The following is a 6,118-nucleotide window of genomic DNA, read 5'->3' on the forward strand; positions in this document are numbered from 1 at the left end:
AAAAAAAAAAACAAAAAAAAACAGACCCCAGCTGAGAGCTGGTGGAAAACAACCATTTGAGATAAAAAATAGGTTGAGATATTTTAGGATTAAATAAGTAGTTTAATGAAGATAGAATTTAGAATATTAATAATAAGATAGTAAAATAAGATAAACCAGTAAGATAAGAGATATATAATAGTGTAAGTGATAGTTAAGAAAACATAGGGACATAAGGATAGAAATAAGATTAATAGAAATAAATATATAGTAGTAAGTAAATTAAATAAGACTTAGGGTTAAGGTTTAGCTTTATAGGGTAAGGATATTATAGGTCTATAATAGTAAATAGTTATGAGAAAGTTAGGAAGAAAACCAGGACATTCATAAATGTTTGACTTAAGCAAAACACCATCTGTGGTTGAAATTGTTAAAGGATAAACTTATTGTGAGTGCAAAAAGGATGTACGTGGGCATTTGGTTAGCAACATAAGATACATTTGTGGGTGCTGGGCTGAGTGGAAAACTTATATAAGCTTGTGAAAAATAAATAAAAATTGGCAGAGTCTTGAGATCTCCCCAGGAAGAGGATTCCTGCCGTTTCCGTCTTTTCTTTTTTACCGCTTCCCGATTCTCCCATCTCAAGCCCTGACTTTCTCCTGGAGCTAGACTCCAGCAATTACTGAAAAGGTTTAAAGATTACATAGTTACTGTAAATTAGTGTGCAGTTCTTTCCTGTATCTTACAGGAAGGTGACTGACAAATTTAGGAATTCAAAAGGATGATACAGTGACCGTCTAATGTCTGTCCATATTGTCACAGTCCCCAGAGAAGGGCATGACAAGGGCACAAGTGCTCCTATACATTCCTGAACAGTATTCCTGAGAGCTAAGGCGCTTTGCCTTATCTCCTATGCACTCCCAGTGAGTAGCTTCGGGGAATCATTGACTTCCCCGTAGTCTATGCCCCATCAACTGAAAGATGCAAATCTTTTACTCGTTTTTTCTGGGTTGTTATAAGTTTGAATAATATAGTATCAATGTAATCGTAAGCCTTGTGAATTATATAACTTTTATATCAATGTAAACTGTGATTTGTATAACTTTTGTGTAATGCACAATATCTTAGGCCCTTTACGGCAAGCTTGACTGCCGCTTCTGCCAGGCCCTACTGATAAAAGCTATGAGATACCTCTTATACCCAGCACCAGGAAGTCTGGACAGAAAAATGTCACTATCGATAAATGTGGCTGAAACTCAAGTTCTATACAAAGCTCTGCTGGTCACACGGCTAATGTATAGGTACTGACAACTCTGGACTATAAAAGTGAACTGTGAAGGCCTAGAGGGTGAGCAGAACCATTTTAGAAGGACCTCGAGTCTGGCTCTGCTTCCTGGATTTGAACTCAGAAATAAACTTCTTTCTACCAGTTCCCTGCTCTTTGATTTATTGGTATCAGGGCAGCAGTCGAGCATTACTCAGACCATAACAATGGGACAAATATCAGTTTCTTGGGACTCATAGTAGGAAGGATTAGATTTCCCTAGACTCTTTGGGGCACAGGCTACAGAAATATACATAGCACTTTCATTCCAGGAATGGGCTGAGATACATTTTCTATGGAAATAAATGTGGGACCAAGGTAAAAATATTACTCAAGAGGCAGACTTCTTAGGCCAGTACAATTCCATATCAAGCAACCTCTGGTCTGCTTACTCAAGAAGGCAGATGCTAAAAAAAAAAAGAAGAAGAAAGCGGATGCTATGTCACTTAAGAGGTGTCTCACAAAGCTCAGAACTGAAATGTTCTCTGAGGTGTCAGAAGGACTTCAAAGAGGAAGTGAAAATCAAAAGATTTGAATAGATTTAGTGGGAAAGAAAGTCACAAAATAAATGGTTCCCATCCACCCCCAAAATAGTAAATGCTTAGTATTTATGTTAACCTCGTGATGGGAGTTTCTCACAACTGAGTTGAAGTTCAAAATTTCCGAGTCAAGTGGTATCAACTGACTGGTATCCTGCTAGAACTAAACAAAGAATTTATTGATTTTCTTTTCTTTATATCTGAATGGATCTCTCTTATGGTCTGTAGAGACATTATGTAAGTATGGGTTCTAAGAGCATAAGTCTGCTTAGTATTACTACTCTAGAGTTGAGGATTGGATTTTTAAAATTCAGTAGATATGGAGTCTGTACTGTGATAATCTGTTATGCCCTATTAATCCTTAGAACTCATTAAAATCATGGCTCATGAGAGTCTAGGAATTGAATCAAGCAACCTCTGATGTTTGAAATAAATTATTCAGTTCAGCTGTGAGACAGTACAGACAGTGATTGCTAAAAACAACCTTAGCTCCATCTACACATTGAGAACTTACTCTTAGCTGAGATGAAGCAGAGTAAGAAATCAGGGGATGGGGATTTCTTTAATTTCCTTGGAATTTTAACTCTTAAAGATAATTTCATTTAAGACTTTAGTTTATTTGAATTTCAATGTGTCTGGAATTTTTTATAAGGGGATTTAATTGTGAACATTAATTTCTTCCTGGGGATATTATGAACGGAAAAACAAATTTGTAGTAAAATTTTTGGCATCACAACATTACTGTAATTTTATAATTGGAGGATCTTATGTTATTGTTTAATCTTGTTGCACAACCTCTGAACTGCTTATTGGACTTAATTTGGCATGGAAAATGTAATTATAGCAAAACTGTAGCCTTGGATTCCAAATGGCATTGGTATTATATAATTAACATTTTTATCTGAATTGTCTCAGAAAATTCTACACCACTGTCCACCAGCAAGCCCATGAGGATACCCGTAACAGCAGGGTTGGTCCTAGGGATGCAGCTTCATAAATGTAGGTGACAGCCCTGGGGACTCTGATAGCTACTACTGGCAATACAAAGAATAATGAGATAGAGTCCCTAAAAATCCTCAAGGAAGTACACAAGTTTTAAAAGTTTTATAATAAAGAGAGCTAAATATACTAATGGAGTATACACATATAAATACCTTGTTCAATAATGTACTATTGAACAAAGTATTTACATGAGAAAAATGTTTGTCAAAGAAAGTTTCTACATGAGAAAACAAAAGAAAGTCACAAATTTTCCACAGCCAGATAGAATAGGGATCTAACCTCACTTGTACTTTATCCTAACAAGAAACAGGGTTTTTAAACTCCATCTTTCTGATCCAAACCACATTTGAAAGCTTAATACTCAATAGAATAAAATATAAATAGAATATAATTCTCTCTTCCCCCTTTTGTCCTCTATGTATCTTTCTTTTTGATTCACAAAACTGATAATAATGTTCTGTTGATGAGCTAAAATACTGTAAGAGTGACATACTTAGGTGAGGCAAGAAAGAAGGATGCACACATAGAGATTTAGTGCAAAGAGATGAGGATTTCTGGTTTATTGACTGTGAAATTCTTTAAAAGGCTTGAAAGTAGTTATGTCTTAGGGTCATACGTTCCCTGAGAGCCAAAATGGTGGGCAAAATGCATCTGACTTCAAGCCCATATACAATATAGAATTGGTATAGAATGGTTAAAAAGCAAAACCTTTAACTGACCCAGGTATGTGAGACTGGATTTAGTTTTATTACACACCATATGAAGGCATTAGGCAACTTTGTGAAGTGGTAGAATTATTTTCAGATCAGGCTCTATCTGAAAACTGCTGAATTCATGGCAGAAGATGAAGTTACCCAGAAACCCATCTCTAGTCTAGAAGAGATGAAACAAAGCCCTAAGAAAGATTGATATTTAGGGAAATATTAACAGTGGAAGAGGAGCAAAGACTGAGGTGTGGACAGAAAGGGAGGAAGAGCTCTAGGTAAAGTGCCATGAAAGCTTTCTCCAACATCCAGCCCTGCTCTCTTGCCCAACGTGTACCCCTCCTGACTTTCAGATTAAATTCTAACTTAACTTTCTGCTTTTCAGATAAAACTGAAGACATTTGACATTGAGACTCACTAAATTCCACATCATCAAACCTACTAATTATTGACTCTAGACCTATCTATCTCTCCCAACCAGCAATGTTAGTAGAAGCGATACAGAGACCCACTAATGTCTGTCTGTCCATATCGTCACAGCCCCTAGAGAAGGGCATGGCAAGGGCGCAAACACTCCTGTATGTTCCTGAACAATATTCCTGAGAGCTAATAAAAGGTGCACTCCCAGTAAGTAGCCTCAGTGGATTCTTGACTTCCCTATAGTCTGTGCTCTATTGACTGAAAGATGCAAATCTCCATTTACTCCATTTTTCTGAGTGGTTATAAGTTTGAATAATATAATATCAACGTAATTGTGAGTCTTGTGATTTGTGTAACTTTTATATCAGTGCAATCATAAGTTTTGTGATTTGAATAACTTTTGCGTAATGCATGATGTCTTAGGTATTGTAAACTCCCTTTACTCTACGGCAAACTTGATTAATGCTTCTGTAGGGCCCTACTGATATAGGCTAGGAAAACCTTTGATACCTGCCACCAGGAAATCTGGACTGAAAAATGTCACTGTGGGCTGAAACTCAAGTTCTATACAATGCTCTGCTGGTCATGTGGCCCATGTATAGGTACTAACAACTCTGAACTTATAAAAGTGAACTGTAAAAGCCTGAAAGATGAGCAGAACCATTTTAGAAAGACCTAGAGTCTGGCTCTGCTCCCTGGTTTTGAACTCAGAAATAAACTTCTTCCTACCGTTTCCCTGTCCCTTTGATTTATTGGTGTCAAGGGCAGCAGCTGAGTGTGACTCAGACCATAAAGAAAGAGGTTCTCTCCCTCCTGAGACCAGTGGCTGCCTATGACACCTATGACACCAAACCAATCTGCCTTCTCAACAACTCTACCGTTGACTCTCTTTCTCTCTCATATCTTCAAACACTCCCTTTCTCCTGCTTCCTTCTATCAGCATTCAAATATGATCATTTTTTTACATGAAAAAGTAAGCAAACAACTCCTCCCCTTACCCAAGGATTCCTGAAGCTACCTTCAGAGAGTCAGAAACCAGGTTCGAATCTTCATGCTGCTACTTTTTTACTATGTGACCTTGGGCAAGTTATTGACTTCTGTGTCCCCTAATAGCATTATCCCTAAAATAAGCATGATGACAATAGTACCAATCTGACACCGAATAAATGCTTTATAAGTGTTAGCCTTTATTTTTGTAATCCTATTTCCCCTTTTTCTTTGCATTCAAACTTCCTGAAACCGTGCATTCACATTCTCTGCATCTGCCCTGCCTACTCAATCCATTTGCAAGTTTTCCCTCAAAACTCCACTGAATCTTCTCTGGCCAAATTCAATAATGATCTTGACTTCAAATTAAATAGAACGTCTTTTCATTTTTATCTTTTTTTTAACTTTTTTGGAAGTAACCTTTACTATCGAAACTCTCTTTTTCTTTTGGGTTACATGATATAGTACTCTTCACTTTCCTCCTATAGCTTTTTCTATTCCTTCTCAGGCTTTTTCGAAGCTCCTCATTGTATCATTGTATCTGTATCACACTTTCTTTTCAAGCAAAGTTTATTTAGAAAGTAAATGAGAAAGAGAGAGAGAGGCTGTACTACACTTTTCTAATTATTATACCTTATAATTATAATACCTTTTGATCTGGTAAAATCTTTCCACCTTGTTCTCTTTTTGTCAAAAATGTCTTGTCATTCTTTGACCTTTGCATTTATATGTACTCACAAATTTTTTAATCAACTGCTAGTTTTCATAAAAAGTAAAAATAAAGACATTTGATGATTGAGATTAAGATTTTATTAAACCAATAAGTCAATTTCAGAAAAAATTGAGATCATTATTATATTGAAATTTTTACTAAATATGATATGTTTCTCTATTTTTTTTGGTCTTCTTTATGTCTTCTGATATTTTTATATTTACTTCAGTAGAGGTCTTAAATGTCTCTTGTTATCTTTATTCTTAGGCATGCTATTGACAATTTTAAATACATATATTACATTTCATTCTATTTTTATTGATGTAATAAAGACATTCATTGGTTTTTTCATATACATTGTTTTATCTAGTAATCTTTCTAAACTCTTGTGTTAATTGCAATAATTTGTCTACATAACCTTTTGGATTTACTATATATGCAATCATATTAT

This window comes from Carlito syrichta, unplaced genomic scaffold (assembly GCF_000164805.1).
Source record: "Carlito syrichta isolate Samal-C Ts95f unplaced genomic scaffold, Tarsius_syrichta-2.0.1 Scaffold144115, whole genome shotgun sequence".
NCBI classification, from domain to species: domain Eukaryota; kingdom Metazoa; phylum Chordata; class Mammalia; order Primates; family Tarsiidae; genus Carlito; species Carlito syrichta.